Source organism: Rhinatrema bivittatum, chromosome 10 (assembly GCF_901001135.1).
Source record: "Rhinatrema bivittatum chromosome 10, aRhiBiv1.1, whole genome shotgun sequence".
In the NCBI taxonomy this organism is placed as follows: Eukaryota; Metazoa; Chordata; class Amphibia; order Gymnophiona; family Rhinatrematidae; genus Rhinatrema; species Rhinatrema bivittatum.
The window spans coordinates 117441033-117452750 of record NC_042624.1 but is presented as its reverse complement, the minus strand read 5'-3'; the positions used below and the strand labels follow the sequence as shown (position 1 = coordinate 117452750).

The following is an 11718-nucleotide window of genomic DNA, read 5'->3' as shown; positions in this document are numbered from 1 at the left end:
CCGTAACCCTGTGTGTCTCGATGCGCACATCCACCTCCTCGTCACCTGCGATACTGCGCTTTCTGAGTATACATTTCAGTAACAGATGTGGGTGGCTGCAGCAACCTGACAAAGCTGTACCTTAGGAGGGGACTTTACGAAGACATTTCCACAAACAAAACAGTGCTTCAGCCACGGACATGGCCTGGTATAACATTGCTCGCCGGATAGGAGGGTCATGCTGCCTGCTTCCCGGGGCCTGAGAAAGGGTTTGGATCTACGTGCACACTTTTTCAGTTTTAGAAGTATGCCTGCAGATTTTCTCCAAAGTTTTCCATGCACATAATAGCAGTTGTAAGGGTGTGCGTGTGGGTAAACTTGGTGAAATAATCTTCAAAGCAGACTCATGCACATAAATCCGCTTAGAAAAGTGGTGCAACTTACTGCACTTATTTGCCACCTAACTTAAGCAAGCCGTTATAAATCACCCCCTTTACCGATGTATGATAGGAAGGAGAGGAAAAGAAGCGAACGAGCTGCTAGGAGCCAGTTTTTCCAAGTTTGGGTTTTTGGGAGAATGGTCATGTGAGAAATGCAGAGCTCTGCTCACCCCACAGGAGAGACTGTTGGGTGGGGGGTCTCAAGAGCCCGTCCACTGCAACATCCTTTTTGTTGCTCCTGTAAAGGATTTCACAACAGACAAAGACTTGCGTACCGTGATAACTCAGACACTTTCAGTGACACTGCTCAACATGTGAAAAGGTGACATGCCATACGAAATAATTTTGCATGCAATAAAATTCAGCAGGCAGGACTTACAGACCAGCAATCTAATATATCTGTTGCATGGCCTATTTTAAGATCACTCGAATCTGAATGAATTTCTTAGCATTCTAGCGCCTAAATCTGCTCTAGTCTATAATGAAATTCGGTGGGCAGGATATTATGTAATGCCTGCCTTGAAACCACCTTTTTAAAATAAGCCAAATAAAAGATCCGTTTGTATGTATGGTCTGTCACAAACCATTAGAAATATTTATAAGAAAGCTTTTTTTGCCTGATGAATGAAGTATAGAAAAGGCTTAAATGTTGATTACCTAGACAGAAGGTGCTTTGCTAAACATTTACTTTTCTGCCTAAATGGTTGTATTGAATGGAAGCGCCCTCCCCCCTCTGCGAGCTGTTATCCCCTGCCCTGAGGGCAGACTCTGGCTGAGATGTATGAGGTCTCTGCTGGTGAGATATGTATATCCTGATCCCCATTTGCTTCACCATCTAATGGAGGTGCAAATAGGTTTCGACTGCCAAGTCCTTCATTTATCACTCACCCTGATACTGGCTCCTCGTCCTCCCTCTTAACTGAGTTTATAAAAATATAATTCATGCCCAGGAGATACTCAGCGTGTCCTAGCCAGGACATCACTGCTCACTCCTATCTGCATTTTTAGACGATTTTCCGTTTCCTGACAACAGGTATATCGCCTCCTCCCTTCTCCTCTTCTCTCCTATTTTCTCTATATTCTCCTCGCCTCCTTTATGCCCTCCTTCCATCTTTTCCTCTTCTCCCCTTCTATCTCTTCCTTTCCTTTTTTCCTAATCAACCTTTTTCTTCTTCTTCTCCTCTCCTTCCATCGTTTCCTCTCTCCTCTGTTTCCCTTTCTTATTCTTTTCTCTCTGCTCTCCTCTCCTCCCCTCCTTCCTCTCCTCATGCACGATTGCAAGGAATTCTCCTCTTCTGGCAGTCAAGATCTCCCAAACTTTGCCATGGTCTTGCTTTCCTGTTGTAATACTGCGGTGTTTTACAAAGACTGCAGCTCACCTGACTGGCTGATGTATTTTATTGCACACCCAAATATGAATAAAAGGTATCTGCGGAACACGCTTACAGGTGAATTTTCAAAGGAGTTATGCATTTAAATGTAATATACTACTCTAGCAATTTTCAAAAGCCATTTACTTGCATTAAGTGCACGTAACACCAGTAAAACCAATGGACAATTCAGTGGCATATTTTGAAGCAATTTTCAAAAGCCACTTAACATGGTAAAGTGCATTTACACATGCAAAATCCAGTTTTAAGCATGCAAATCCTTTTGAAAATCAAGACCCTGCCATATTTCTTTCCACTGACTGATCCTTACACATACAAACAAGTAAAAGTCAGAAAAAAGCAAACTTCCAAACATAATTGCATGACAGTCGTGCAAGGAGAAGGTACAAACGAATTTATGTGCCCAGTGGATCGGGATGCAGGGTGTGTAGAAATGCCTGCACCCCAGTAACATGAGTCTGCCCAGTTGGCCCGCGGGCCTGAGCTAATCTTTGGTCAGCTCCCTCCCTGGCTTTTCCTGCCCCCCAGCACAAGCACTTGTAAAGCACTGAGATAAGCGAGAGAGCTCTGAAAAACTGCACAACTTCTCTGTGCCTCTGGGTGCCCTGCCAGAGATGGGAAGGGGCGAAGCCTTTCCGACGGCACAAGCCGGCCTAGCAGCAGCAGCACCGTGGCCCCACATTTGGCCGCTATCCCGGGAGACTGAGCGCGTGAGCAGCTGCAGAAAGGGTCCCTCACCCTCACAATCAGCCATTTCATGCCCCCCCCCCCCGTGTTACCGCACGAGAAACTGCTTACGTACATTAACATAGCAAGAAAAAGGGCCCGCATTAGCGCTAAGAAAAGCTGCCCGCGAGAGGGCTAGAAACCGTTTCTAAGGTGATTACATTTCCGTCGTTTTCCTCAGGCTGCGGCCCGTAGGAAAGATTCGGATTTACACGTGCGAGGGGGAAATGCTAAGTTCGGCTCCTTTTTACGCAGTTTGGGGAAGGCCTTGCATTTACCTTCTGCTTCCTGGACCTTTTGATTCTTTCTTTTTTTTTTTTTTTTTTGCTCCCCTTTTCTCTTTCAGAAAGCCGTGACCCCGGGGAAAGGCGCGAGGCCGCCCTGGAGCACTGCCCTTTCCTGCGCGGCTGCCGCTCCCGGGGAGGGGAAGGGTCGGGACTTTCTGCAGACGGCGCGGGGGGGGGGGGGGGGGGCTTTCCTCGGGCCTGCGCCAGCTTTCCCCCCCTGACCCCCTGGGCGATCTTGCACCCGCACTCCTGATGCGGCGCATTTAGCGCATCTGCCAGTACCGCGGGCGCGCACGCGGCTGTTAATGCTAAACTTTTCGTGCCACTTATTCGATTCCCCCTGAGATAAGGAACGGAAAATAAACCCCGGTAGTGGCGGCGCTACCGGGTTTCTTATCACGAAGCTCTCATGTTGCTCGGCTGGGTTGGCCGACGCAGCTCTTGTTTTCCTGAAATCATTTCCCGGGGGCTGCCCCCCTTCCTGCTTGTACAGAAAGTCTTGCGAAAGAAGAGATCGGGAGGGAAGTTTCAGAGGTAAATCAGTCGGGGGGCGAATTCGTGATCTCTTTATAACTGATAAAAAAAAAAAACAAACTTCCAGGGCAGTAGCCACGGTCGTCTGCAGTAGCGAGGCTGGTGGCACCTCATGGTCTCAGGCGCGCAAGCTTTCAAGGAAAAAGAGTCGACTTCATTGCACCAAGCGAGCGCTTGTTCTTGAAAGCTTATGCCTGAATACATCTGGCTGGCTAGGATGTACCTGAGTAATATCTGAACAACCTTTGACAATTATTTGTGCAACAAATTGAGTGAGTTTCCTGTGCATGTTGACAGAGTTAGTATGGATGTTTCTAGAAGATTTAATTTTAAAGGCATAAAATCGTACTATTTATGTGCATGACTTGAAGGCAGTTCTTGGATCATTCCATAGGGTTAATTAATTGCCATTTGATGCAGAGAAAGGTCAACAGACAAGTGGTAGGCGATAGCTTTTTACTGGATTGACTTCATACGTTTGCGGCCAGCTGTCAAGAAACAAAGGCTCTCAGCCACAACTTTTTTGACCTTTTGTGTCCGTACATTCATGCGGACTACCATGGCTACCACATCAGATATAAAAAGCATAAACTGGACTGTTCTGATTTACCTTGTTGTTGTCCGCCTGTAGTTTTGTCTTGTGTGGGTAATTGCCACTGCTAGGTGGGTGCACATAGGTGCTGTAGGATGGAGCGCGTAACTTGGCCTCCCTGAATGAGCAACAGGTGAAATGATTTCTTGGGATTTAGGGAATTTTTTCCTGTTGTGTTCCTTGCATATCCTTAACGCTATTGATATTTCTACAATAAACTGCTCCAATTCACTGTATCAGCAGAGTAGCTGACTTTTTTTTTTTTAATTTCAGTGTCTTTAAATTGAGCGTATAAGGTCCTGCCTCGCGTGTCCTTGGTCATCTGCATCAACCCTTTCTCGGTTTGGATGCAGTTTACAAGTTTAACGTGCCGAGCTGGTAGAGCTCCGCGCAGTTTAAAAGTTCAGACTTACTTTACCTAGCGCCGTCTGCCCCGCTATCTGCCTTTTCTCTCCATCTCCATGGTTTGCTCTCTTCCCCATCTCTCTTGTTTTGTCTGTCTCTCTGTCTCTCCCCCACTTTCTGGGATCTGGCCTCCGGCTATCCCCCTCAGCAGGCTGTTTGCTTATTAAAACATCATTATGTAAATGAAGTCAAATTTACACTCTTAACACTTTGATCTCTATAAATTAAGAAATGCTTTGTTAAGTATTTTGCCCTCCGGCAACAGGAAAAGAAAAAAAAAAAAGTAATCATCAAGAAATTGAAATGGAAACAAGTAGGTTGCAGATATAAATACATCTGCCAAAAGTGGAAGCGTGCACTGTCTGAACAGTTGTAGATTGTCAGGAAAAGAAAGCAGCGTGTTTGTGTGTGTGTGTGTGAGTGGAGATACAGATCCAGAGAGAGGTGTACTGTACTTTCACATGGGAGAAGAGATTAGACCCACAGAGGATTATCACAGTCAGATATTAAAACCATTTGTATAACATTCTTTCCTTTGTTTGCCTAAAAAGAAGCAGGGTGTACTCTGAATTATTTGTGAACATCTGTGAGAAGTTACGGTTTCAAACCGAGAAAGATTTGTCTCTGTATATACTACAAAAAAACAGTAATATAATATAATATCTGCCAAATGAATCACAGCCAAAACAAATGGAAAACTTTTATTTTATCTTTTTTTTCTTTCTTTCTTTCTCTCTTTCTTTCTTTTTTTAAAGGCACAGCCGAAACCCTTTGGAAGGCGAAACATGTTAGAAAAAAGCCGCAGGGAAAAAGCAAGGCTGAGAAAATCTGAGCTTCCATGTTGCGGGCTGACACGGGATTTCGGTTTGCTTCTTGCTGTACAAAAAGCGAGACCTTGAAGGCAACGGCGGGGGGAAGGGGGAATCGCTGTAAAGTTTTGAAAAGCGACAAAACTGTGCGGATCAAATAGTTCAGAGCGCGAGGTGGGAACCCAGTGATGGGGAAAACTCGCCCCTGCGGGCGCGCGAAACCCAATGCTTTGGATCATTCTCAGAAATGCCGGGCGGATTCACCTTTCGGCCGTTTTGACGCGCAGAGCGCAGAACAGTGCAGCCAGCGGAGAGAAAAAAAAAGCCCAAAGCATCAAGGATTTCTACGGCGGCGCCACAAGTAAGGAAAGAGAAACCTTGAAAAAAACTGTTCCCCACCACTCCTGTAAGGTCCTAGCTGCAAACCCTTAGTTTAACTTCACGCGTTAACATCTCAGAAATTCCCACAGAGAGTGGAGGAGAAAGAGAGAGAGAGAGAGTGAGGATGCGGAGAGAAGGAACATCCCGGAGAGGTGCTGAGCACCCCGTCACCCTCCCCCCCACACATTCACAGCATTTTAATAATTGAAAACAGCGTCTGGAATGAAAAGAAAGTTGGAATCGATTCTTGGCTGAAAGTTTACCTGTTTTCCCTTTTTTGCAGGACTTTTCTGCTTCCCTCTGCGCAGTCGCCCGGGGTTTAGAGCCTCGCCCCGGCCGGAGAATGTAAAGCTCTGCTCCTGACCCTCTGAGCCAAAAAAGGAGGCTTTCACCGCCCGCTGGCCGGCTTCCTTCTCTCCTGCGAGGAGCTCCTTCTTGCCTCTCCTTTCTCTGTTACTCCACTCTCCTCTCTTTGAGGCGTCCAGGTTGTCTTCTGGTCCAGCTTAAGCTGCCATCTACCGGGGGCAGGATGGAGGAAGGATTTTTAAGACAGCTTCAGAGAAGCGAGGAGCAACCCCGCCACGTTTTCAATGGCCCTCCACCCTGTCAATCAAAAGGGGGCCTCCAGATCCCCCCCCCCCACACACACACACACACACTCACACACACACTCACACGCACTCACACACTTCTTACCAGTCATTTAGCCTAGTGAGGTGTAAAAGTCTAATTAAATCACTATAGGATAATGGAAAGCTACTGGGTTACTGGCTTGTGCTGTGGTGATGGATGTGATCTACGAATGTTTCCAAGAAAGAGATGTGCAGGCGATGCACAGATAGTGCGGAGAAAGACAGCGAGGCATCCTGCTCCCAGGCTGACAGTGTTGTATTTCCCTTAACCTGCCAGGGAAGGTCAATCAGTTTAGTAGGCTGCTTTACAAATTATTTATCTGGTGAAGCAAATAAGGGCACGCAAAGGAAGGGAACTTTTAAATAACAGCAGAGCTGTAATTTCTGGGGTTTGTAGCAGCCGGGGCAGGCTGACAGGTCACATTTCAGACTTAGCAGAAGATCTTGTTATTTTAGCTTTTCCGCAAAAAACCAGTTTCTGTTTTCCAAAAGTTTAAAAGTTTCCGGTTCTTTCCTACCTCTAGGACTTCCACGTAAAATGGAGTCAGATCCTGTGCAGATAAGCGGATGGCATCGCTCACAGCTCCTGCATGAATCGAGGACCTGCTAAAACCGAGCGCCCTTTTTCTTGTCTGCTAATATCAGGGGTGAGCAGATTGCACCTTTTCAGCTCTTCTGTGTAACTGGCGGAAGCTCCACCGCTTCCTAGTTTGCATTTACTTTCTGGGTCGAACCCATCAGTAGGGAGCCCTGGAATTCTTATGGGGAAGGAGCAACACAGAGGAACCTGGGGGGGGGGGGGGGGAGGGAGTAGAGGGGTCTCTGGGTGGAAGGGAAGGGAAGGCAGGCTGGGCTGGATCCAGTTCAAGAACCGGCAAGCCGGTTCCTCAGTGCGAACGGGAGAGCCCCTAGTCTCCATGCTGAGAGGAGAGCTGGGCCCTTTTGATGTTGCTAAATGTGCTCCTCTTCCGAGGTCCTGTGCTCAGAGACGTAAGGAAGCCTCCCGGTTTCAGTGCCGAGTCTCTGGGCAGAGGGACTGGTTTTTTATTTTTTTTTTCTGTGGCGCAGCTGACTGAGCTTCTGTTTGCTTTTCAGCTTTGCCCTGCCTCTGCAGTTTAAACTCTTTAGAAGCAGTGCTGATAGATGCCAGGGCGCTGCCTTCAGAAGCTGCCCCAGTCCAGAAGGATTTAGGCTCTGAAACACCCTGTCTTAGAATGATCCCTGGTAAGAGGATTAAACCAATAATGTCCTTCTCTTTTTGAAGGGGTAGTTCTTCTTTTTTTTTTTTTTTTTTTTCTTCTTTCAAGGAAATATTTCTTCTCCCAGAGCAAAAGCATTTAGAGGTTTAAAGTGGAGGTTCAGGGCAGGAATGAAGGATGAGTTAGAAAAAAACCCCCCAGAAAGTACTCTTTAATACTGGCGTGCATATTCTGCACCAGTTCTGACAGAGATAAGGAAATCACAAATATTTGGGGTTTGTTTTTTTTCTTTCTTTCTTCCGTGAGTGAATAAGGGAGGGTCGTTCCCATGAGGGGAAGCAGAGGGGTCCCAGAAACAAAAAAAAATATATTTAAATCAATCCCAAGGGCAGGAATGAGAGGGCGAGGAATCGCGCACAACTGTAAGAAGGCAAGGAAAGGAGAAAGCCCCAGACGTGGCGGAAAGGGAACCCTGCTGACTTTTGCCTCTGCGGGTGAAGTCGGCTTGACTTTTTCACACTAAAACATTTTCTTGCTTACGATGATGAAATGAGGAAATCCTTCATGTTTCAGTCACTTTTTTTTTGGTTTTTTTTAAACGAATTGTAGACACCAAACCTTCCTTAGAATTTCATTACCAGCTCTTTTATTATTTTATTTCGAGGAAAATGGATAGGATGCCAGCTTTCCACCAATAAATGAACGAAAATGGAATTTAAAAAACATAAGCCGATCGATTACAGTTCACAGCTTATCCCTGGATCAAAGGAGCACGTTTAAATTTCACTCAGGTTGTGGAATCCTGTTCTATCTCCAGAATTAAAACAAACAAAAAACCCCCTTTCATATATATATATATATATGTCTAGATTTTGGCGAATCTCTGCCAGTCCTTTAAAATAACAGACTGGGAATCAGAGATTTCACTGACTTCCCAGAGGGAGGCTAAGCGCGAGTCCAGCACCCCTTCTGCAGGAGCCTTCCTGAAGCCTTAGCTCTTTCCGTCTCGTTCCCACTGGCAGGCTGGCTCGGTGAGATCCCCGGCGCTAGGCGTGCTGTGCCCGGGCCCTTCTCAGTGTTGGTGGAGGAGGGCCTGGGTGTCCGTGGCAGGTGCATCAGGGCTAACCAGTGCACGGCCCGTGCTTCCTGCTGCAAGAGCAGCTCGAGCAGAAAGCGCGCATTTATTTCTAGCAGGAAACCCAGCTTCTTGTGCTCCATCGCTGCGTGTGCAATTTTAAAAATCGCGCAAAGCACATTAAAAAAGTGAAGTTTATAGGATGATGCAGACTTGAAAATTGAATGAAAATGTTCTTGTGTGGGTTTTTTTTAATTTTTTTGCTGGAATACTCTGCCCTGCATGCTTGGCTCGTTGGATCATATTGCAGCTTTCAGAAGCATTTCCAAAAGCATCTGATTAACCCCAGTCTGTTTTCTATGCCATTTTCTCTGTGATTTAATTTCTGTTTGAATCGCACCTCACTCGGGAGAGGGGGGGGTTGATAAATATGAAAATAAATATAATATTTTAGCAGCTTAACCAAAAATAAATTGTATTTTTTTCAACAACAAAAAGAGAAGTGGGGATATTTGTTTAAAAAATGCTGAACCTTGCAGAAAGCAGTTACAACCTGGTTTAAAAGGTAAAGTCTCTCTCCTGATGTCAAACTGGCTTCTAACCTATAGACATTACTTGTCTTATTTTAGCCCTTTATTATATAGATTATAGACCATTCTTACACTGCAGAAAGTGACTACAAAATACTCTCAAAGGCATCTGAATTGGTCCATTGCCTGCTAACACGATGAATCCTGCAGTCTGCCAAAAACGGGTTTAAATTGTAGGGCACCATTAACGTGGTTTTCCCAAAATCCCAGCAACCAGCCTGTTCCATAACCGGGCTTAAAACTCGCATCCCTCTCCCTCCAACCAGAATCAGCACCCGCGTTTCTTCTTCCCAGGCCGGCAGAAAAATGCAGCAGCCTAGAATTAGGGGCAGGAAAAGCGAAATGCCTTTGAAATGGTTTCATTTCACCATAAAAAGAAAAAAAGTGTTCTCCTTTAAGACAGATTTGATACCTGCAGCTGCTTTCCGGGTTAGACCTTCTTCCTCGTTTCCTTCTCTGGATGCAAACTCGTTTTTTTTAAGTGGGGCATTTCAAATTGAGTTGCTGAGGATCTACATCTTGTTTGTATTTCTAGAAACACGAGGCAGGTTTCCTTTCCTCTTTCCCCACTGTAGAAAGTGCAAATTCTGCAAGGGATAAATGACCAAAAATTGTGCTAGAGACGTTCATTCTGCATTAAAAGAAAAAAAAAGGCATGCATTTTGTTTACAGATAATATTAAATGTTCCTCCCTTCTAAAAAAGAAAATGGGCTTTGTTTTTTTTTCTTTTCCAAAAGGCAAAGTTTCAGACTAGGTGTAGGCGTGGATCACAAGGAAGGATGGAGCCGGCGTGGTGGAAGAGAATTTGTTTGCCGCTCATTTGCGCACTAGAATTTGTCTGTTTAGGAAGCGCAGCCAGCACCGTCCTAATCTCTCTCATCCTTCATTATTGGAACTTACAGGTTCACAATTTCTCGAAAAAAAACGAGGGACCAGGGTTTGTTTTTTTTATTTTGCCATCAGGAGAAATATCTGTAGTTTGCTTTAAAAGGGAGATGTTGTGAATGAAGCAATTCCATTTATTAATTAAAAAAAAAATGCTGTTTTTAAGGGGGGAAAAAACCCCCCACGTTTTTAATCATTTCCGGTTCAAACCTCTTTCTGTTTTTTCAGGAAATTCTTGTGGTGGTTTGGTTTCACATTTGGTTAATGTGGTGGGAGAGGGGTTATTCACCCTTGGTTTATGCATTTGAATTTATTTTCTGGAAATTAAAATAACAGTAATCGTAAAATATGATCTGCCCCTTCACACGGTGAAAAAAGTGGAATCCTCTCATGAAAATGACAAGATATATATATTAAAAAAAAAAGAAACAAACCTACATACGCAGTGTTGTTTGCTGTTAAACACATCTGCCTGCCTCAAGTTAACGGTGTTTATAAAGGGAAAAAAATCAGGAGCTAGTCAGAATGAGAAATTATCAATGCTCCGTTGTGCTCCTTAATTTAAAAGAATGGTGCAGACGTATGTGTGTGTTTTTGGTGTGAGCTCGTTGTTTTGAAAATAATATTCTTGCTAAGGCACATTAATTATTCCAATGCAAACCTGCAAGGGAGGGTGGCCACAGCTTTAACATTTAAACCATAGGAGGTAATTCCACGTGCAAATGTAAAAATCCCATTGTAGCCATTTTCGCGCGTAAAGCGCGCTTGCACATGGATGTCCTATGGAAATTCAGTGGCGATTTTCAGAAGCCCACTTGCAATTACATGCGTGAAACCCAGTTTTAAGGGTGCAAATGCTTTTTACATTCAGGCCCTAATTTGGCTGTTGGTGTGTTTCCGACACGCTCTCGTTTTGTGCATAGGGAATAGTTTAGTTGTTTGATTATAGAAACGTTTTGTAAAATTTTGTGCTTTAAAAAAATCCATGTAAATGTGATCATTTAAAGATCCAAGCAGGGATTACTCTCTCTCTCTCTTTTTTTTTTTTTTTTTCTTGCTTGTTTTGTTTCAGATGTTCCTGTCTCTGGGTTATTAAACTTCACCCTGGCGCCGCTCCTCTCCCTGCTCCGCTGAATATTAGGAGCCGCAGGGGTGTCCAGTTGTTTAAGGAGCGTTTAATAAGCACATTGCATTTAAATAATAACAAGGTGTTACAATGACCACGCTGTGGCAACTTAACCAGGGTCCCTTTGTCTTGGGTTTTTCTTTGCTCTCTATAGGGGCATCTTTTGGGGGTTTTAAGCAGCTCAAGAGATTGTCCGGCCCGTCACCCCCCTCCCTCCCTCCCCAATCCCATCAGCATTGGCGTGAGACCGAGAGGGGATTACCTTGGGCACTGCTGGCGATCATAACTGGAATGAGACGCATAAACCCAGGGCACGGCTCATTGTGGGAACGCTTTCCCCTAAAAGCGGCTTTTCCGAAGGCATTAAAGGAGCGCGGACGCCCAGTCCATCAAGGAAGATTTAAACCGTGCGAGAGAAAAGCCCCACTCGCCGCTGATAACCGCCAGTCCTGGAAGACCCTTGACATTGTTCCCTTAATCTTGTTTAGAAACCTGCACAGAGGGCTTTTTTGCTCTTCCCGGCATGTGCTGAAAAACACTTTTTGACGCTGCAGAGGACGGACAGACAGACAGACACAGTTCTTTTCCCCGAGACTTCCGTTAATGAAAAAAATCTCGTCCGAGGCGCTATGTTTTTCCTTGCTTTTTTTTTTTTTTTTGATGGAA

The 11718-nt window shown here is 45.0% G+C and overlaps 1 long non-coding RNA gene across 2 annotated transcripts; it reads left to right on the top strand.

The window, feature by feature from the left end:
• Window positions 1-2492: 2492 nt before the first annotated feature.
• LOC115100341 lies at window positions 2493-6909 on the top strand. Of its 2 annotated transcripts, none has more exons than XR_003859039.1 (3): window positions 2493-2689; window positions 5110-5524; window positions 5828-6909. It is a non-coding gene; the product is annotated as an uncharacterized LOC115100341 (long non-coding RNA). The 2 variants fall into 2 exon arrangements; XR_003859040.1 differs by lacking the exon at window positions 2493-2689 and adding an exon at window positions 3063-3357.
• Window positions 6910-11718: the final 4809 nt, after the last annotated feature.